The sequence below is a fragment of the Centroberyx gerrardi genome, chromosome 11 (genome assembly GCF_048128805.1).
Source record: "Centroberyx gerrardi isolate f3 chromosome 11, fCenGer3.hap1.cur.20231027, whole genome shotgun sequence".
In the NCBI taxonomy this organism is placed as follows: domain Eukaryota; kingdom Metazoa; phylum Chordata; class Actinopteri; order Beryciformes; family Berycidae; genus Centroberyx; species Centroberyx gerrardi.
The window spans coordinates 7,048,614-7,071,237 of NC_136007.1; the positions used below are offsets into that span (position 1 = coordinate 7,048,614).

Here is a 22,624-nt window from a genome sequence, read left to right on the forward strand (position 1 = left end):
TATTATCAAAGAACTTCTCTATTATTATTATTATTATTATTTTTGTTGTTGCTTTTTTTGGCTAAGTTATTTCAAGATGCTTTTAGCTAGAGAATACTAAACAATCTATAATCAAAGAATGTTTCTTCTTCTTCGTCTTCATCTTTTTAAGTTGTTTGCCCGACTCATTGAGGTGTTTCAAATGCAATGCATGACACGGTCAGCCAGGGAGCGCATCAAATAATCAATCATCAATCATCAAATAACTTCTCAAACGCTCGGGGTTTTATTGGCCTGAGACATCAAAGTGTTTCAAGATAACGGATAAGTGATAAGCAGCAAAATGTCCTCTGATTGGAAGATTTTCCTCATGTTTCTATCCTTCTAGAGACATTTACTTCTTGTATGTATAGAACTACAAGAGAACACACACATACAGTAGAAAGAGAAAGAAAGAAAGAAAGAAAGAAAGAAAGAAGAGAGGCGTGTGTCATTTTAAGCATGGCTTGGAACAAACAGATGGGCTGTGCTTTGCTCCCATTGGCTTACAGTGGGAGCGAGGCAGGGAGGGAAGGAGGGAAGGAGGGAAGGAGGGAAGGAGGGAAGGAGGAGGCCCATTTGATCGATAGGCCTTTGATGATCAAGGCGGGCTGCGTGCGAGCTTGTTTGCTTTCATGTTTCTGTTTACAAATGGCTTTCAATAACTTACGTGAAATCCAGTTATTGCTAATGCTCACAGCATGCTGGCTGACATATGATATGTCACAGCGGTTTACAATGTTGGAGGTAGCTAAGCCACCAGGCTTGGACCGAGTTCCACTTCATATATTTGAACCAGTCCGTGTGTGTGTGTATGTGTGTATGTATATGCGTGTGTGTGTGTGTGTGCATTGTGTTTCTGTGGGAGGGTGAGCATGAATTTGCGTCTTTGTGTGTGTTTGAGTGCGACTATGTGTTTGTGTGTGGACGTGTGAGTGTTTGTGAGTGGGTGGATGTGTGTGTGTGTGTGTGTCTGTGTGTTTGCTTACATCTTTGAAAGCTTGGCAGAGACATTGATTTTCATGTATATGAATATTTCTGAGAAAAGAAAGTTTTTAAAAAGAGTTTTTTCACTCAGATGTACAGGCCTGTGTGTCTGTGTGTGTGTGTCCACGTGTATCTGCATGTCTATGTGTGTGTGTGTCTGTGTGTGTGTGTGTGTCTGTCTCTAACATCACCACTACAGAGGAGCAGATCTGGTGCTACTTGCTGAGCCTCCTGCTGAGTTACAAAGTGAATACCTTATCACTTAAAGGCAGAGCTTCCACACGCTCCGCTCCACATTAACACACACACACACACACACACACACACACACACACACCTACACACACACACTCTCTTTCAACAGCTCCTTTCCTATCCCCACCTGATTACATCAACATCTTAAACTCTCTCTCACCAGCCATAAACACGCACACACACACACACACACACACACACACACACAGACCCTCATGTGTATGCTACACGGCTACTCATGGAGCTAAGATCAAACTGCTAAACCGCTTTTAATGTCGAGACACATGAAAACAAAACGCTCTGGCTCTGTACCGAAGGGCCGAAGGGCAGGAGGTTTGGGGTGAGGAGGGTGGAGGGTGAGGAGGAGGAGGAGGAGGAGGGGGAGGGGGAGGGGGGAGAGGGTGGGTCGATAAGGTGGACTGCATTCAGACGAAGCTGCATCAGCGCTCAGAGATGGAGGTGCAGCGGTTAGAGCAACACACCAAGTTTTTGGGAGACTGGCTCTTGGGTCGAAGTGTTAAGTGATGAGAACATACAGTAGTCCTACGGTAGATCATCACCATGCTAACACTTTAGCATACACTGTGTTGAGCGATAGCAGGCGACTAGCATGACCCAACGTAAGAAAACTCCTTTCATCATTAACTCGATATAGCTGATGCAGCCAGGTTTATTTTTGGATCTATTTCAGATGAGGAACCACGTATTCCTCCAGCACCTTCTCTCCTCAGCTTTCCTACTGTCTCCATTTAAAGTAATAATCTGCAACATTTTCATATATGTAAATGTTTTGCTACTTTCTATGGCCGATCAATAGAATACAACAGTGGTTCAGCCTATATCCAGTTCATGAAAGCTTTTCAATTTGCTGTTCTAAACACCCGGTGTCTGGAAGCTCTTTCCTGGGAAAAATCCTCTGCCGCACAGGAAGTGATGCGTTTTACGTTTCCGGCAGCAGCAACAGCAGGTTTGTTTGGAATAAACAGAAGAAGAACTGGGTAGTTAGCATGAGCAGCGATAGCCACCATGGCTGAAGAGACAAAGAAAAGAGCGCCACCTACAGACACTCAAACTGCATCAACAGAAAATCTAAGCTCCGCCCACACTGTTTGATTGACAGCTGATCTGTGGGAAGTGCAGTGCAGAAACACCACAGTGATGAGCGCTGAGCATTAGCAATTAAAATAAAACCCAGAAGGATCTTGAACAACCTGCCTGTCTTTGTGTCAGTCTTCATTCTGTCGTACGGTAGTTTTCTATGCTTTGTTTATATGTTTTCTCATATTACATATGTGTTCGTAACTGCTGTATAAATATCATAATACCTGGCTGCGCCTCACATCTACTGCATCACTGTCCCACCCATAGTTATTGAAGGGAATGCCCTATAATTGCAAAAGTAAATTATGGCAGCAATAAAAACAAGAATTCTGCAGTTCATAACAACAAAAAAGTCATAATTAAAAAATAAATATAAGGTCTGCTGATTCTATTTGGGCATAAATCATCGAAGATGTCCAAACAAGGCTCGGCACACCTCCACATGAGGTTTTTGAACACGTTACATTAAAAGAGACTGCGATGCAACTGCAAAAGCACCAGAGGAAAAAAACAAAACAAAACATAAATGAAGAAAAATCTGGATTTTGCAAAGATTGGATTGGGTTTGATCAACAGACGCACAAACAATCCAGCATGTGTGAAGGCTCCGCTTGACACATGTAGGCAAACAAGCAAACACAGCGTGAATGCTTTCACACACACACAAAAAATCATCCTCACTTAACACATTCTGCACACATGTACACACACACACATGTATTCTGCCTCTTGACAGATTTCGCACATATGGATGCACACACACACACACACACGCACACACACACACACACACACATCTGTGCAGGAGCCTTTAGAAGTAGCTGCGGCTCCGCTTCACGTGCTGAGGTTGATGTAGCCGTTTTGCTGTAACATTATAGCCGCAAAATCGTCCATTTATGTTTCCTCTCTTCCTTGGGGTAATTAGCCGGCCTTGAAGTGGGTTTCGCTGCGCCTTCCTTTTTTTACACACACTCAGGGAGGCTGACTGAGAGCACTCATTTAACCTACAATTATCAACCTCTCTATTTAAAAAAAAAAATACCCCCCCACCTCATCACACACACAACTTCCACATAATTACCTTACTTTGAGTGTGGAGCTGAAACAGACGAGTGTGTACATGCGTATGTGGGACACACACACACACACACACACACTCTCTCAAGATCGAATAACATCTATGGAATCTTTGAATCGGAAAAAGCAAAAGACGTGCACGTGTGTTCAGGTACACACACACACACACACACACACACACACACACACACACACACACACACACACACACACACACACACACACACACACACACACAGAGATCTAAGGGTGGTAAAAGTTTACCTGCCCTTTTATTTGCAGAAATATAGTTTTTGCCACTTTTGCAGGCTGATATAAATCTTCATTAAATAAATTCAAACTTATGTATCAAACCGATCTAAGTTATATGAAGATGGGGTCTTTTAAAGGTAAAAAAACAACACAAAACATAATATAATCGGTGTATACTGGTGGCTGTTTACCTTCTGATGATCTCCAACAGGAGGTCAAAGTTCACCCTCCTTTGTATTTACCAGCACATCAACGCACATACATTACTGTGTGCAAAAACACCCCTGAACACACACATTTCCATTCAGGTAAACATGCGTACACAGGAGGAAACCGGCAGACAAACATAACTGCGGCGGTGAATAATCACGGCACTTCGATCCATCCTGAATCTTAAATCCCCTGTTTGTTGATTACATCAAAGATGTAATTACTTCAAAAGACGCGATTAGTTCAAAATTCCAATTAGATATCAACACCTTTTTAAGTGCGTCGGAAAATCGTAATGTAGCCCTCAGTCTCTCTGTAGTCTAATTTCACTTGAAAGGCCTTTGATTTATCAGCATATTGTTGTTGCCTTTTATCTCCGCTCTGTTTGAACAGGAATCCGCTGCTGAATACAAGAGTTAATGGGATCTCAGACATCACTTGGTTGTAATGACGGCCCTCCACCTTGACCCTGACACACACACACACACACACACACACGTATTTCAGATGCACACAAACATAGTTGCATCCTCATGTGCACACGCAGACACACACATCTTCATTTAAAGGACATCGTTCTGATAAAACACTCCACCTCTAATGTATTCTTTAGTTTTCAGATGACACGCTAAGTAGATCCGTCTCTCTTTATTTTTGAAGCGGAAATTAAAGGGTCCTTTCTTTTCTCCCCCCCCCCCCCCCCCAGAGTGCTTTGAGTCTAATGTCTTTAATCTCACATTTCACGGAGATGGGACATTAAACACACTCATTCACTCTCTTTCTTTCTCTCTCTCTCTCTCTGTCTGACAGTCTCCGCCTGGTGTGGCGGAAATAAATAAAACAGGGCCAGTCGCTGGGAATTAATGGCGGATTCACCTTCCTGTCCGCAGTCCTTTCAAGTGGCTGCAATCAAACTGTTTTTGCTGAAAGGAGCGTTCGCACAAAGACATCTGAGCGTGTTGGTGCAGCGTTTTGTGACGCTGTCATCAAATAAAATCGAGATCGCACTTGATGAGCCGTCCGTCAAAGACAAATGAAAACACCCATTGATAAAGAAATGTAGTTTTACTTTGTGAATCAGTCTGGAGCTGTGAACTAACTGTGTCGCGTTGATGAGTTTCGTTCCATCAGGCGATATCCAGCATTTGAAAAAAAACTGACACCTTCTCTTAGGAAATAATTGCTCAGGTTGAAGTGCAACTCATAGAATATTCTCAAAGTTGTAAGCCAACCTAAGACCTTCGCTTATAATATAGTAACACTTTAGAGGATGAATTAATCCTTAAATATACAATATTCATTAAAAACAAAAAATTCCAGGTATCAATTATTTTTCAAAATGAATATATGGCAGTTTGGAATTAAATCCTCCATATTTTGGTTTCTAGTGCAATTCCTACCGCCCTACTTTCTATTAATTCAATTCAGAACGCAAAATCGAAACTGCAATTCAAGTATGTGTGTGATTATCAAACTTCCCTTTATAGCTTGGATGTTTGTAGATCAAACCTTTTCACGGCAAAAGATTTCCAGGTTCTGAAAGTCTTTCTTCTTGTACTGACTGAATTGAAAGTGAAGTAAAATAATAACAAGGACAAAAAAAAACATAAACTTCTGATATGAAAGAACACGTTTCCGCTTGTGTTCCTAAGCTTCTCTTGAGATTTTCCCTGTGGAGTTTTGTTTGAAATCCTGCTGAACTTGATGAGAAACCAGACAGAAGAGGTGAGATGTGACAGATCAACTGCTTGAATAGAAATATAAGTTGACTGCTGGCCTTCAGGTACGATGATATTTCAGCCATGTGTGGGAATCAAACCCCCGTCACCCTGGCAGCGTTAGTGCCTTGCTGCACGGGACCAGCTGAAGTTAATTCACCCTTAAGTTTCCCATTAAGCAGCTTCAAAGGAAAGGGAAACAACTTGATCTGTATCCTCCGCCAATGTCATGGATAAAGTCTTTATCTGCTGGCTGTGATGCTTCATTTGAGCTCGGCCGCGTCCAAACCGAGTGATAAATTCAGACCCGAGTTCCACAATATCACCATTAACAAATCGGCATGTTTTATAAGCTTCTTACTATTGACATTTTCCTATGACTTTGTGAAAAATATAAAAATTGGGACTGGACTCTTGATTTTCATATAAAATAGAAAGCTGATGTGAGTACCATCGCTCCACTTTGCACTTTGGCAGAATGTGGATTCACTACTATTCAGTGAAGGAAAACTATTACTTCAGTGACTATTTTACACAATGTAACTGTTTTTTTTTTTCAAGGCAATACATGTCATATGTCAAGGTGGTTGGAAGAGGAATTTTTCGCACCTTTTTCTAGTCTTATAAACACACAAATGCATGGCTCGCTGCACAATAACGTTTCCTCAGAGAGGTCAGAGAGCAGGGTCGGCTAGTTGAGGATGAAAGATAACAAAGAGCCAGGTAAGGAAGCAGCCACACACACACACACACACACACACACGCACGCACGCATGGGGGTTTTGTGGGTAAACAGAGGGGAAAAGCCTCTGAGTCTGAACGCAAGGTAAAATTCCCCACACCTGCCCGCGGACAGAGAGCGAAAGGAAAGAAAGAGAGAGAAACGGAGAAAAAAAAATATAGAAAGGGCGAAAAATGGAGAGAAAGTGCGTCAAATGAGGTGGCAGCTCCTCACGAAGAGACCTGAGAATCTCACCGAGCGTTTGATCCCATGGAAACTCCTGGCCTAGATTAGATAGCTATTAGATTAGATTGGTATTAGATTAAACTCGATTAGTCCAGATCAGACTTTATCAACCTCCAGAAGGGAGATTCGACGCAGTCAACGCTAAAATATATGAAGAAGTCAAAAGGCACAGCACAGTTGTGTGAGAAACACCTGAGCTGCATTACACACAGGAGAACAAACATTCTGAAACTGTTCCGTATGACTAAGAAAACATAAATGTGATTCAGTTAAAACGAGAAGTCTGGAAAGAAAAGGTTTCTGTCTTTCCTTTTCTGTCTTTGAAAAGAAAACGTTGCGTCTTGGATTTCTTAGAATGAAAATTTCTTCCTCGACAGACAACTATTCATTTTAATTGGCTCTCAAATAGCCTTAAAGTTGCATTCATCCCTTTGCAGAATAAGACACCTGCTATTTTGCCTCAGTCTAAAGCTGTTCCTACTACTATTAGCCACATGAAATTTAGTTTCATTTAATATCAAACACTTCAGCACTTTTACTTGAGCATCATTTCGATTGGAGGAGTGTTGCAGCCCTTCTGCCAGATCACCATTACGCCAAGGTTTTTCTAATTTTACCCTCCACCTCTGCCCCTCTAATCTATCCCAACCCCCGCATAACATTTAATGCAACATATAACCCCCCCCCCCCCCCCCCCCCCCAGTATCGTCGTTGTTGGGTGAAAACCTCATATCTCCGATTTCGGTGATATTCTACAACCTTTGGGTTTATGAAACTCTGTCAAAACGAATTAGATAAACTCAAAAATGCATGTCTGTAAAGTTAAAAACAAGGCTGTGACATTTTGGAGATACAAGGTTTTCTCCAGACAGCAGCGATAAAATATTGACTTAATATTAACATACTTTACTACGTAAGCAGGACTTTGAATAGAGGATTTTTACCAGGATACAACTGGAGAGTTCATTTCCAAAAACTGCTATATATGCATTTTGGGGGAAAAAAAGCCAAGACCTTAAGTTCATCATTCAACAGCTCTACAATCCAGAGGATCCGGTCTGTAACAGCGTACCAGTGTAGAAATGTTTTATTTATACACAAACAAGAAGCCAGTCCCAGCACTATCAGCAACATTTAGGTCAGCAGTCACCAAACTTTAAATATTAAAAACTCCAGTACTTTCATATAAGTGGAACTAGCAGAAAATTAGGTTTTTCGACTTCATCCTACATCGCTGCTCCTCCCCCCCCCTTGACCCACAACTACCACCACCAGGGCGACCTCCTCTGCCCCTAACGACCCCCCACCCCCACCCCCACCACACACACACACACACACACACACACACACACACACCTCCCTCCCAGAAGCCAGCCTTAGTGAGTCGGACTCCCAATCTGGAAGTCATTGCCTTCTCCAGAGTCAGGAGCCCAAAATGAGAGCCTCTTTAGTTGGAGGTTTGGGCAACATCAAAGCCCAGGCAACCATAACAACGCAGCTATGTTTAAAAAGAGCCAACCCCCCTCCAAACACCCCCCCCCTCCCCCACACACACACACCCCACTCCCCAATCATTCACACACACGTCCGCACGCACGCACGCACACATGCTCGTATGCATGCATGAACGCACATATGCAGAAGTGCATAGTCATATAGGCACAGAAAGACACGCCCAAGAGTGCACATACACACACACACACACACACACACACACGCCATCGTCCACTGCCACCACACACCACTGGAACATCTGGGCTGCGGCCATGATGAATCAGAAACCACTGCTTCTTACTAACAGAACCGCTCTGTGTGTGTGTGCGTATGTGTGTGTGTGTGTGTGTGTGCACGTGCATATGTATGACTGCGCATACCAACACCCTAAAATTAATGTTAACACACATTGGCGAGTCCAGTTTTTACGTCCGCCAAGCAGGTCATGTTTTCACCCCAGTTTGTCTTTCTGTCAGCAGGAAATCTGACAAACTGAAGTTTGGTGGGCCGACGGGCCTTTGGGCTGCGGAACAAATGATTCGATTTAGGTGGAATCTGGGATTTCCGCCATTAGACGATTATCTTTTTTTTTTTTAGCCATAACTGCGAAACTAACCGAGACTTGATTCCAAACCCTGGGGGTTTGTTTGCAGAGTCAAGAAATCAGTTTAACCTAAAAAATTTTACTGACAGGAATGATGTGTTTGGGTTTAGCAGCAAGTTGGAGAATTGTTCAGCGGTGGCGGAGGTTTGTCTTCTAGTTTTCAGAACAGAAGACAGATTCATCTTCTGGATCAAGAGGACAGATGCATATCAATCTAATCTCCATTCACAACCGACGTTCTCATTGTTTACACCTTTTTGTTTATTACTACTGATAATAATAATGAAAAAAGAAGTTGAAATAGCAGCAGCAGAAGCAGTATTATCTGTATTATCTCTGACAAATTAACAGCTAAATAAATAAATAAGTGATGATAGTAGTAGAGGTTATTATTATTAGAAGCAGTAGTAGAAGTAGTATTATTTTTCAGACTTGCAGTCGAAAGTGACAGGAAAGTGTGCAACATTGACCTTTTTGTTGAAGGACACAGGGTTGTCCATTCTCTCCAATTGCTTTATCACCACTACTTCTACAAATAATAATAATAATAAAGTAGCAGTAGAGGTAGAAGTGACAGTAGTAGTAGTAGTAGTAGCAGTAGTAGCAGCAGTAGTAGTATTTGTCAGATGTGGAGTCGAAAGACACAGGAAAGTATGCAACCTTTACCTTTTTGTTAAAGGACATGGGATCGTCCATTCGCTTCAGTTGCTTTACCACTACTACAAATAATACAAATAAAGTAGCAGTAGCAGCAGTAGAGCTAAAGGTGATAGTAGTAGTAGTAGAAGTAGTGGTAGTACTAGTAGGAGGAAGAGACTTGCAGTTGAAAGAGACAGGAAAGTGTGCAACCTTTGCCTTTTTGTTTAAGCTCACGGGGTCATCCATTATTTTAAATTGCTTTATTACCACTACTACTACTGCAAATATTAATAAAAAAGAACAGTAGTAGCAGTAGAGGTAGAGTGATGGTGGTAGCAGTAGTAGTAGTAGTAGTAGTAGTAGTAGTAGCAGTAGCAGCAGTAGTAGTATTTGTCAGATTTGGAGTTGAAAGAGACAGGAAAGTGTGCAACCTTTACCTTTTTCTTTAAGGACACAGGATCGTCCATTCTCTTCAATTGCCTACTACTACAAATAATACTATTAAAGAGCAGTAGCAGTAGAGGTAGAAGTGATGGAAGTAGTAGCAGTACTTGCTGGAGTCAAACTTCCAGCAGCGCAGCATGACCCAGGACTCAGACCTCCCCCTCCTGTCACACCCTGCCTGACATCACAGCTCAGGCCTCCAAAGCCTCTGAGCTCCTCATGAGAGGCGCTGCAGCGCTGTGCCGCGGCTGGCTCCGGGCCGTGGATGTGGTGAAACACAGACTGAGTGAAAAGTCAAACCCAGCCCAGTGTCGTGGCATTTAGAGATGAGTTATCACTCTCCTAATGAGTGGAGCGAGACAGACAGACGGGCAGGCAGACAGCTTTCTCCTCTCCCGGTACAACAATGCACAAACAGCCTCTAATGATTGTTTCTTGACAGCGCTAATTAATGGTGTACTTGTTTATTTCTATCAGAAACTCCACAATTAACGGCTTACTTGTTTGTGACATTTGAGATAATGATCCGTAACAAAAATATTGACACGGGGAATCGGGAGGAAATGAGCCGACCACAGAGGACATAAATCCTCTTTGAGTAAACCAAACCCAGGAGGAAGTGTCTCTCAAACAATAGATACTAGCGCTCTTCAGGCCGCAGCCATATTTGTCTCTCTTGTGTGAACCGGGTAGCAGAACCAAGACATTTTAGCGGTTTGATAACGGCATTGTCCGAAAGGCACCGAGCGTTTCCCCGTTGTCGGAGACGGCGTCTGTGCGTTTATTCTCAGACGAGCCGGCTGGGATTGTTTTCGGTGTGAAATGTCAAACTTCCACACAAGTGTGTTTATCTGACCTGATTTATCTAGTGGCTTGCGGTCCGGGATGAAGAAAAAAAAACACCAGAGTGACCTTTTGGTGAATCTCCTCCTACCTACTGTATGAGGGAAGGAAAACGCCAGGAACTCACAGCGTTGGTTTTCTTTCTAAAAAGATCCCCAATGTGATCTGGATCCCGTCGGCAGGTCCGGCCCCCTGCTGAGATGACTGAGTGCGTCTACCACTCACTCATTGTGAAACCTTTCCCCTACGGCTGCTGAGGACAGCTTTCACTCACCAGCTCAGCCCAAACACCAGGCCATGTGCCCAAATGGGAAATGCCGCCACACATAAAAAAAAAACCCTGCAGTGACGTGTTTCCAGTGTGCCGGTTTCACATCTATTATTACACAGCGATGGCCATCGATTAACCCAAAAGCCATCACGCAATCCTCTCTTAAAGCTGCACGGGGCAAGATGTATACACACAAATACACCGGTCTTATCAGCCAACTCTGGTGATGGCTACGCTCACTTCTTTCACCACTTCCTTCCACCCAGAGGAAGTGACGGCTCTAGAGAAAGCTTGATCTTTGGCCTCTCTCGTCCCTTTGATATCCTTTGCCATAAAGTGTCCGGGCTGGTAAACATGAGCGTCCTGTGTGCAGTTTACTGGCGTCACGTCGCATCATTACTGGGTAATCTCTGAAAACAACAGTGGCCTCTCACTGCCGTTTGGAGCCGCCAACATGCAAAGTTGCCTTGAGCAGCTTTAAAAAATATTCCTGTTTTTTTAGAGAAGCATGTCAGTTTATCTATCTATAAATACTCACTTCAGGAATTAACAAGTGCACTAGTGCTTTGCAGGCGCCAAGTCAAGACAGGTTTATTTATATATCCTTCATCACAAAAGCATCTCTCAAAGGACTTTACAAAGAACAAACCTACAAACAAATATAACTAATCAGCGATTGGCCGCAAAACAAAATGATGGAATACAGTGTACAAACAGAATAAAACACAAGCAAGCAAAGCACAAGACACAAAATAGCATGTTGAAAGACAAAACGAGACAAAAATCTACCTAACAACCTGTCTAGCCTCACCTAACCACCGACCTCAGATCCTCAGTGAAGGCAAGGAAAAACCTCATTAGGAAAAAACATGGAAGAAACCTCAACTTTACTATTTCTCCGTATTCTTCCCCATTGTTGTTGAATACAGACACAACTCACCAAATGATAACACGTCCTGCTACTCACATATGGAGAAAGTACAGCGAAATGTATTTTGTTTACACATTTCATTTATTCACTGAATCGTTCAATTTTGTAAGTTAATTCTTAATTTCAAAAGGCCAAATGTATCCCAGAGTTTCCCCTAACATTGAATAGGTGTGGTGGGTTGTCACACACCTAAAGGAATTTCATTAGTTTGGGTTTCAATGGAGAGTTTTAGTGTCCCATGATGATCTAAAATGCTGTTTCAGAGGCTTTTCCACCCTCACAAGAATACATTTTTTGGGGAAACACTGAATACTTGGAGGGTCAAATTGAAAGATATCGACTTCTGGCTCAAAATATGTCTGTGATATCTCTAAAAATCTTCTAAAAATATCGGTATCCGTCTTCAAAAACATATCGGTCGAACCCTAGCAGGCGTTATCATGCATGTATGTGTCTCTACCAGTGCATGTGAGTCGTGTGTGTGTGTAGTTATTTAGGCATTTAGGTACGCTCCTTCATACATGTACCGTCAGTGTTATCATGCATGTGTGTGTTTCTACTAACGCATGTGATTCTCATGTGTTTCTTGCATGTGAGTTTCTGTCTGTCTGTCCGTGCGGCGATCCGACTCTCCATCTAGGCCAGAGTGTTGTAAGGTTGAGTCAAGTTTTTGCAGAAGCAGACGACTCAATCAGCTTACATGCTTTCCGTACTCTGGGGCACCGGTTCAGTTCACGTGCACGGTGCTTTCTGTCTGATCTGCTGCTTTGATGTTTGTATCAAAATAAACCCATCCCCAAAGCGTTTGTATGTTTTGGGAGCATTGAATGCTATGCAAAAGAAAACGCCTGGTGGGCAGAGAGCGCTGAATGGCCTTCACCTCCCCCAACACCCAGACAGGAACATTTTTGACTATAGTGGCTGTGATAAATGGGAAAAAGGCCACCTGGTATTTTAAGACTTTTGCATAAATGTGTATTTTTTCCCCCTAATTCTTTCTGTTTTATCACTTTTCAAACAATAAACGCAACTAAAATCTAAGTCATTATACTGCCGCATACAGTAAGAAACGCCTAGGAAGAGTATTTTTAAGTCGAGATGTTGTCGTTTTTAACTCTAAGCTATTATGATGGTGTATATTGTAAGAAATGGCTTTAAATTGAGATGCTTTTTTGGATAAATTAGTTTGCCAAATGGCAGTCACCTTCCCCAGTCCAACAGATTTTTTGCTATGCCCGTCTTTGATTACTGCACAAGTGGAAAGGGTGATGTTTTATTAGGTTGAGATGGATTTTCTGCACAAAATGTTATTATTTCTTTCCCATCCTTTCTGAGTTTTACCACTTTTCAAAAAATAAACAACTACAATCCAAGCCATTGCACTGGTGCACACTCTAAATTGATGTTGATAGAATAAAAATAGTCTCAGCAGTGTCCCACGGTCACTGAATTTCCACACCGTTTTCCAGGACACTCGTCTGTGTGGAAGCCGTTGTTGTCCACACCTTGTTGAGTGTGTTGACCTGGCTGTGTGTGTGTGTGTGTGTCGCACGGCCGGCTGAGGGACTGTAACCCGGCGATTGTCCCTTCCTTACACGCCACTTACTTACAGAGGCCTTTATTAACAGTTGCGACATCAAAGCGCCCCGAAGGGTGGAGGTGGTGTGACCGCACTTCAAAGACAGCGTGAACTCCTCTCTTATTAAAGTATATACATCAGTCCCCATGAATGCATCTTCATAATATTATCGCGCTCCACTTGGTGTGTGAATGACATGGCTGAGGCTGCTCTTTACTAGTGAGTAATACTAATAATAACACTAATAATAGGAGAACTATATGATAAAAATAGTATAATGACTGTCAAAAGTAAACCCTTAAGTATCAAATTTCAATTAATGAAAAGGTATAATAATAATTTATAATATAATAATTTAAAGGAACTATCAAACCTTGGATACTCTTACACTGTTAGATATCATTGATTTATGGCATCTACTTCTACTTCAGCAAGTTATTTCATTTCCCAGAATGCCTTTCAACAACCCCCCCAGAAAGGACATGAACTTGCTGCGTTCAGCTGTGGGTTCTACGAATGGGCGGAGAGAGAGACAGCAGTTAGCGATTGCGGTGCGAAAGTTTCTCAAGTCGAGAAAAAGTGAGAGTCGCACCTTTACTCAGAACGCAACATGTTGTGGCTGCATTGCATTCTGGTCTATTGAGGCCGCTGTCGGTGGAGAAATTGGTCACTCTGCCGCTTCTAGGATTTCTCCCTGTATGACTGTTGAATGTTTGATGGTCAGTGTAGAAAAATAAGAAAAATACACCACAAACAACAAAATGGACCCAGAAATGCAAGGTAAATTGCCAATAGCTGTTTTTTTCAACAGTGTTGAAGTGTTTAGGGTGGATTTTTGGGTTTAGTGAGTTGTTTTCTTTAAAGAAACAGAAGAACAGAAGAACACATACACACAGTCTGTCATGTCACTTTTAAAGCACTTTGCCATCTTGTCTTTAACCTATTTCCTTTATTCCCTCTATTTAAGACCTGGAGGAAAAAGGAAGGAAAGAAGCGGTGAGGAGGAAAAGGGAGGAAAATGCGGCTGTTCTTTAAAGTAGGGCTCTCGAAGTCAACCCCCGCCCTGTAAACACACACACACACACACACAGTCTGACACAAGTCATCAGATGACATCAGGGACAAACAGGGCCCTGAGGCCGCTGCCCAATCAGCTCGCTCCTTTCATCGTCTCTCGGAAAGATCAAGCAGTCCGACTCGGCACCGTTTAAAGAACCATTCCTCACTAAAGATTACGGTCATCACAGCGCGCCGCTCCGAGAAGCCGTATTTATCGCCGCTGATGACCGCCGTCCGCACAGAGGGCTGACAGGAATACTTTAAAGTTCTTCTCAGAGGTCTTGACGAACGCCGACACCATTCAAAAAGGTCCAAAGCGGTGACCTTTGACCCCGGCAGACTACAAACCGCTGTGACGTTAAGGAGAAAGAGCTGCTGTCATGTGCCAACCCGATAACTCATGATTTTACTTTGACTTTTTCTGGTTTTAATTTCTTTTTTTTTTGTTTTTATTTGAACTGACAGTTCCTGTGGTCTATTATAAGTTGGGTAGGTTTCATAACACTTGGGCCCATTGTTTCATCTGTTTTTTTTATTATTCTTTATATAACAGTGATGTCGTTTTTGTACTCTGCAACCATCCATCAGAACTTTAACCTTAAACGTAACCATCAAAGTAATTCAAGACGCATTTTATAGTTTAAAAAAATGGCTACAAATTGGAAAATCCACTAGTTTTTCCTTAATCTCTGAAAGGTTTTGGAGATACAAAGTCTCTGCGGGACACTTCTATTATCTGCTCCACTCCACAGAAAAGCTTCTACATAATTACTTAACTAACTAGAATAACCTTTAGAAAGTTTATCTGTTAAGTTATTCACTCTACTAGAGGATTTTCTATCTGCATCCTTATTCATACAAATGAGCTAAGCAAGAGGATGACCGCTGTCCAATGCATGCATATCGTATAAAGATGCATATCGTATTTCCTTAAATTTGGCAACTGATTCAGTGATTGATTAATATTATATTGTTGAACCACTTCTTGTTCATGTCACATTGTCATGGTTGCCAGCTGAATCTGTTTGTAAACTGTTATTTGTTGTTTTTGCTTTGACTCTAAGTATTTTTTCATGCCTTTAAAAGCTCATTTGAATTTAAAATGAGTTGATGGAGGGATTAAGCAGCAAATAGAGGAAGGGATGGATGGAAAGGTGGGTGGAGCAGTAGATGGATGGATGGAAGGAGAAAGGGAGGGAGCAGTGGAATTAGGAATGAGGGATAGATGGATAGATAGATGGGTGTTTGGATAGACATGGAAGGAGTGGAAGATGGAGAGTGGAAGATGGAGAGAAGGGCGGATAGCTGGATGTTTGGAAGGAGGGATGGATTGATAGAAGTGCAGAGGGAGGGGTGGATGCTGCTCTCTCTCTATCTCTCTCTCCTTTCATGTCCTAATTTATTCTGTCTGATTAATTCCTTTTACCCCAGCGGCTGGAGCGATTCCACTGGATATGCAACACCCCCCACCTCCCAGCAGCCCCTGGTCTCCTCTCTCTCTCTCTCTCTCTCTCTCTCCACTGTACCTCTCTCTCTACCTCTCTCGGCCCACCTGCTGGGCCGGTCTCTCCCTCTACATGCCGTGCAACGCTGAGGAAACAGAGCAGGCATGTCGTAACCATGGCAACCACAACACCGCTCCGACCGCGGGCCGCAGAGACTCCCGGCTCTGATCTGAGATCTGTGTTGCTCCGCTTACTTCTCTTATCTTCGGACAGAACGCAAAAAAAAGAAAAGAATTCAGAAGTGCCAGGAATGCATGCAAAGTCAATGGAAGGAGGCAAATGATGGACGCAACTCGAAAGCCAATCAGCTTCAAGCAGGATGTAAATTTGGTTTGGATCTGAGTCACTGACCAGCTCACATTACCCATAGTCTATATCAGGCACATTACGTCAGCAACACCCTCCAGTCCTCCGTTTGTGTCCACACAAGTTCCATTTCAGTTTTGTATTCAAAAGTTAAATCTATTTCATTTCTGTTCCGAGAGACGGACGACTAAAAAAGCGTTGCTTCTGGTGTAGACTGGGCATCACAGAATGACTTAAAGACACAAACAAAGACGTAAACAAACAATCTAACCGTAACCCTAACCGACTGGATCGGAAGAGTAAGAGTTTAAATTCCTTAACCCTCTCACGCTGCATAATTAGCAGTGCCAGTTCGTGTCCATTGCAGCTAGCGCAGACTGGGGACAATCTTGAAAATCACTTGTCATGGCCAAACTGTAGTAAAAATCAGCCTAAAAGTCATGTAGTGTGTCTCCAGCCTTAGGAAACTGATTCCTGGGTCAAAACTGCAGAATTTAGAAAACATGTGACTCTCCTGCTTTGTTTTGCTGCAAGTGTGTAAATGTGTGTGATTGGCTCAAACAACTAAAACAGATTCAAGGCTTTGAGAATCCTTGCACCATTAGCAAAACTGTTCAAACAACCCGCAGAATATCAGATGGACCTGAAAACTATGCTCTGAAGTTTCTCCCAAAACACTGGATAAACGGCTTGGCTTTCCTTATGACGATCCTTGAATGTTCGAAGTTGTTGTCACCACCTATGGTTTGGCTTGGTCTCGGGGGATAACACACATTTCTGCACATGGGAAATAATGCCAGCAGTCAGCTGCAGTGAAGCATCTGCATCTGCTGAAGTGTCCTTGAGCAAGATATCGAATCCTTACCAGTACTAGGGGCTTTGATCTGTAGCTTGGGGCAAGTGAAGAGATGAATATCTTCAGGGATCAACTGAGCAATACAAAAAAAAGCAGTTGAGATCCTGGCAATATGTATCCTTGTATATTAGATTTAGGGCTGCAACCAATGATTATTTTCATTGTTGATTAATCTATTGAGCATTTTTTCAATTAATCGATCAATCAATTAGTCTATAAAATGTCAAAAATAATGACAAATGCCCATCACAAGTTCCCAGAGCCCAAAGTGATTCTTAAAATTGCTTAATTAGTCTGAACAACAGCCAAAGTATTTATTTTATAATGATATGAAGTGGAGAAAAGCAGCAAATCTTAGCATTTGTGAAGCTGTATAACCAGCAAATGTTCTCAATCGACTAATCGATTAATCGACACTATAGTTTTAATTCCGTCAGGTTGTCCTCTCAATGATTATAAAGCACTGATATCTCACATTTTTGACGATGTTTGTAATTGCTTTTCTATACTGTAATTGTTTTGTAACTTTCTACTGTTTGACTGCCGGAATGTGCGACTGAATTGTATTGTGTATTTTCTTTGTCGATTTTATGAATGTTTTTTGTTCTCAGATCGCTCATTAAAAAGAGATCTCAATCTCTATGAGACAAGCTGATGAAATGAAGGATAAATGAAAATGAAAAATGGTTCATTTTTTGGTTTTGTGGGCATTGTGGGTTTGACTTCTGCTCACAACTTTTATCACGTCATTCCCTCCATCTCCCATCCTTCCTGTCTCTCCAGTTTATATACACTATCAAAACAAAGCAGGAATGCCATAAACATAATCTTAATCTTTCAGTTCAATGCGGGGGTATTCTCTGTGTATCGAGTCCAACCCATAGTGGTAAAGTTTTCAACATGATTCACTTTTTTTTTTCCTCCTCTCTGCGATGTTGGGGAGATGCACTTCACGTGTTTGGCAAACATCCTCCCTGTAGTTTGACTGGCTTGAATTATAGATAGGAGACCCAAGCCACCCGCTGCTTGTTTGTTTGTTCAAGCCTTTGAATAAGCAGAGGGAACGCAAGGAGAGAGAGAGAGAGAGAGGTAGAGAGAGGGAGCGAGAGATAGAAAGAGAGAGAGAGAGAGATGAAAAGGGAGAGAGACAGAAAGACCAAGAAGAAGACAGTGCAGAGATAGAGGGTGAAGAATGGGAAAGAGGAGAGAGATGAAGAGAAAGACAGAAAGAGACAGTATAAGGGAGAACGAATGCAAGGCAGAGAGAGAAAGAGCAGAATAGAAGGAAAGATGAAGAGAGGGAGAGAAAGATTGAGAAAGAGAAGGAAGAAGAAGGGAGGACAGAGCAGAATAGAAACAGAAAAGGAGAGAGCAAATGCAAAAGAGCAAATTCAAGATAATGGTTCTTTAGCTGGGTGAGTTGAGCAAGGCACTAACACGGTCAGGGTTGGGGGTTTCAATCCCGCTGGGGCCACCCGCGCAAAAAATGATGGTACTGGGATAGAAGCATCTACCAAATGTCATGTTGCAAATGACATATACAACCCAGCAAACATTTTGACGTTGAACAAATGATACGACGGCCTGCACCAACGATGAAAACCAGTGTACAGCGCCAAAATGACAGTTGAGACGACGTCCATAGCTTCTACCTGCATCATTTTCATGGAATCAGGACCTAAATATCTCTGATATCAGTTCAACAGTTTCCACAGCTGTTTTAATACGGATTTTTACCATAATATCATATTCTGCACATTGCGGTGTGTCAAATGCTTGCTGGGAAAGCAAGAGAGAGAGACACTTATCACATCAATACATTTTTCTTTATTTTTACTATTTTCCGCATTTTAGAATAATACTAAAGACATCAAAACTATAAAATAACACAAATTGAATTATGCCGTGACCAAAAAAGTGTTAAACAAATCAAAACTATCTTATATTTTTGATTCTTTAAAGTAGTCGCCCTTTGCCTTGATGGAAAGGCAAAGGCTTTGGAAAGAAATTCATACATAGGTTCAACTTCACACACCAAACTTTTGACTGGCAGTGTATATAGGAGAATAGCGACTGAAATAGAGAAATAAGATGAAGCGACACAGTGACACACACACACACACACGCCTCCATCACGGTGGCAGAAAACGGCAGCGACCACGTCTAAAAAGTCGCCGTATACCCGAAGCCATAATTGTTTGTTATCGAGTGTTTTGCGTTACATCACTGACCACCCGTCCCTGCGCTGCACCTCGGCGGTGGTTCTTCTAAATCCATGGGGGAACCCTCCTCTGCCCGTCCAGATCACATTACACAGGGCCCACGGCTCTGATGTGGCTTCAGATGTAGAGCGTACAAACCCCGGCCCGCAACCACACGGCCCGGCTCAGCGCAGGCCCCGTCCTGCGGTCTCCGCTCTATGAAAGAATATTTTTGAATGCCTTGTACATTCCCTAACCATATTCCCCCCCGTAGCTGTGAGCCAGCCACATGCTGCTCTCATTTCGATGGGGGTTTTGGAGGGGGAACAGCGGAGGAGGGGAGAAAAAAAAAATCAAAAGCCTGACATCACTCCAGATGAGCAATACGCCGGCGGAGTGGTTATGACAAGTTATTCCGAAGGATGCACACAGCGTTTCATCAGTTTTCACTTTGGGACAGAAGGTTCTGGTACGAGTCGGGACGAGCCGGCGGTTCTCCGATCCAAGGATAACCGATGTGTCAGAGCCGAGGCTTAGTGAGCAGATTGTAGTTTTAGTTAGAAAAACATTTCTCGCAGGCAGAGCTGCTCTGAAGGCAGATCTAATCTTATTGGTAAAGAACCGCAGGTTTTCGGAGCATTAGCTAACTGGCACACTTGAAAAGAACTTTGCAAAAGAAGGAAATCTGGTCAAAATATCAATAAAACATTAATTGGCAATAACGTCTGTTTTTATTTATTGATGACTATGGGATTCATGATCCTGGAAGGTCAACAGCTAGCTAATTAGCCTACCTAGATAGCTATAGGCTAGTATGGCTAGTTTGGACTTGGAAGGTCAGCTAGCTAACTAGCTAACCTAGATAACTTAGTATGGATAGATTGTATTTTTTCAGTTAGTAGCAGAGCACTAGGCTTCATAATATTAGCTTCCTCCACTCTCACCTCTTGTCTTTTTTCAATGGGCTTCAGTCTATCGTTACTGAGCCAGAAAAACTGTGATTCTTTGGCTCCGCCCACTGAGGTTTAACTCAACCAATCAGATTATTTCTGCCTCCAGAGCAGCTCTGCCTCTGAGAAAAGTTTGCTTAACTAAAATGTCAATCTACAGTCAGTGAGATGAGAGGTCTTTCAGAGTGAGCAGAGACACATAAGGGCGTCTATAGGATCACGTCTTATGACTGTCTGTACTTACCTTCACACATGCACGAACACATGAACACACACACACACACACACACACAAGAACACACACAAATCGGCACATGGAAGCATGCATGTGTGCAGTCATCCACATTTGCGTCCTCTTGCCTGAACACACAGATGTGAGAACATACAAAGAGTTTCACTCCAAAACAAGATATCTATTATTTGAAAAATTGTGCCGATAACATCTGTAAAATGTTCACTGCCATGGAGATACAGTAAATTCCCACTGTGGAATTTTATTGAATTGTTAGCGACCTTATGAAATATTATTCAAGTCGACAAGTGAGCAGTGTTCCTGAATTTCCCCAAGGGGATCAATAAAGTGCTATCTTATCTTATCTTAATGTTGTGTGAGAATAAAAGCACTTCGCTATCAGCTTACAACAACAAGAACACATTTGCTCACAAAATAGTTACATTCTTGAGGGTAGAAATGGAAATTCTTCTTGCAACATTAACTATACTTATATTTCTGGTAGCAAACCGCCCCCCAAAACTGATATATATATATATTATTAGACATTTACAGACTCATACGTCCTTATGTGTCTACTCATCATTGGAAGGGTGATATAGTGTTTTTCAACAGAGCTGCGTTTGATGTCTCATAATGGATCAAACGCAGTGAATTTGAAAAGCAGATAAATAGGAGAATGAAAGCAGGTAGGCCACCAGGCGAAAACGAGGGAGAAACAGGAGGAGGGGTTGAAGGGCGGAGAGATGGATGGAGGAAAGGAATGAAGAAATGAATGAATGTATAGATGTGTGGGTAAATATAGGGTTGAATGAACAGACGATGATTAAATTATTAGGTTGTTTGAACTGATGATAAGTGTTAAATGAGCGGATTGATAGATACTTGGAGGAGGAAAGGGATCGATGCCGGGACGACAGGATGTGTGGTTAATGGATTTAAAGTTGAGAAAACAGTATTAACTGATTAAAAGAGGAACTTCCACATCACACACACACACACACACACACACAAACATGTCACCCCATTACAACATCTTCAGCCCTCACCTTTTTATCCCTCTCCCTTCACATCAATTAAATCTCTTTCCATCCACTGGGTCTTGTACTATATTAGCACCCTGCTCTCTCTCTGTGTGTGTGTGTGTGTGTGTGTGTGTGCATGTGCGTGTTTCTCTTTAATCTTCAGGAGATGTTCCCATTGATGGGCCTATTGATTTGATGTTGCGCCAGTTGCTTTTATCTCCAGGAACTCAAAGAGGTGTTGGAGAGGAGCGGCGCGCTCCCCACCAGGTCAGTTTTAACCCTGCAGGCTCTGCGTCGTCCTGCAGGACAGGGGGTCTCAACCTGGGGGTCGGGACCGGCTGAGGGTCGCGAGATGATTCGGAGGGGTCCTGAGATTATTTTTTGCATGTGAAAATCTTTCTAATATTCACATTTTTTTTATTATGTTTGTAAGTAATAGTAACAAATGCCCTATTCTTGTGAAATTAATACTATCTGCAGCGTCTTGATTTTTTGCAATAATTAATCAAGTGAAAATAGCATGGAGAGGGAAAAATAAAAATCATCATGTGGGGTCAAAAGTTCACCATTCTGCATAATTACTCCTGCAGCATGGAGTCACAGCTAGGCATCACTTTTCTAGGGGGGTGTTTGCAAGCCAAAATGTCCTATAGCAGTGGTTTTCAACCATTTTTCAAAGAATAATTAATTTAAATAATTTTCTCTACACTGCATCACCTGTTTGCCCTCAAATGTTTCAATCACCATCCTCTGCTATATTTGTGCTTCTTGACAGTGAAACACCATTTGACGGTTAGTAGTGATGTCCCAATAACAAATAATCATGCTGGTGTCAGATAACGTGGTATTATTGTATCAGAGAAATTCACTATTCAATATTAAAATCTGATACCGAGACTACAAGAAGCACATGGAACACATCAGAAATCAAAGCCACTTTTTCAAACTGAACAATGCTATATCTTGATACTATTTTCCCAAATGATCCCAAACTAATGGTCTGAATTTATCATGTTTTAACTGATAAGATCGGTATTAAGATAGAGGGAGAAAGAGGGGAAAAAGGAGAGGGAGAGAGAAAAACAAAGAGAGAAATAACG

At 42.2% G+C, this 22,624-nt stretch overlaps 1 protein-coding gene across 11 annotated transcripts in view; it reads right to left on the bottom strand.

Moving 5' to 3' along the window:
* Positions 1-22,624, bottom strand: part of tcf7 (transcription factor 7) — an 82,709-nt gene that overhangs the window by 31,388 nt on the left and 28,697 nt on the right. The gene's annotated exons all lie outside the window — the stretch shown is intronic.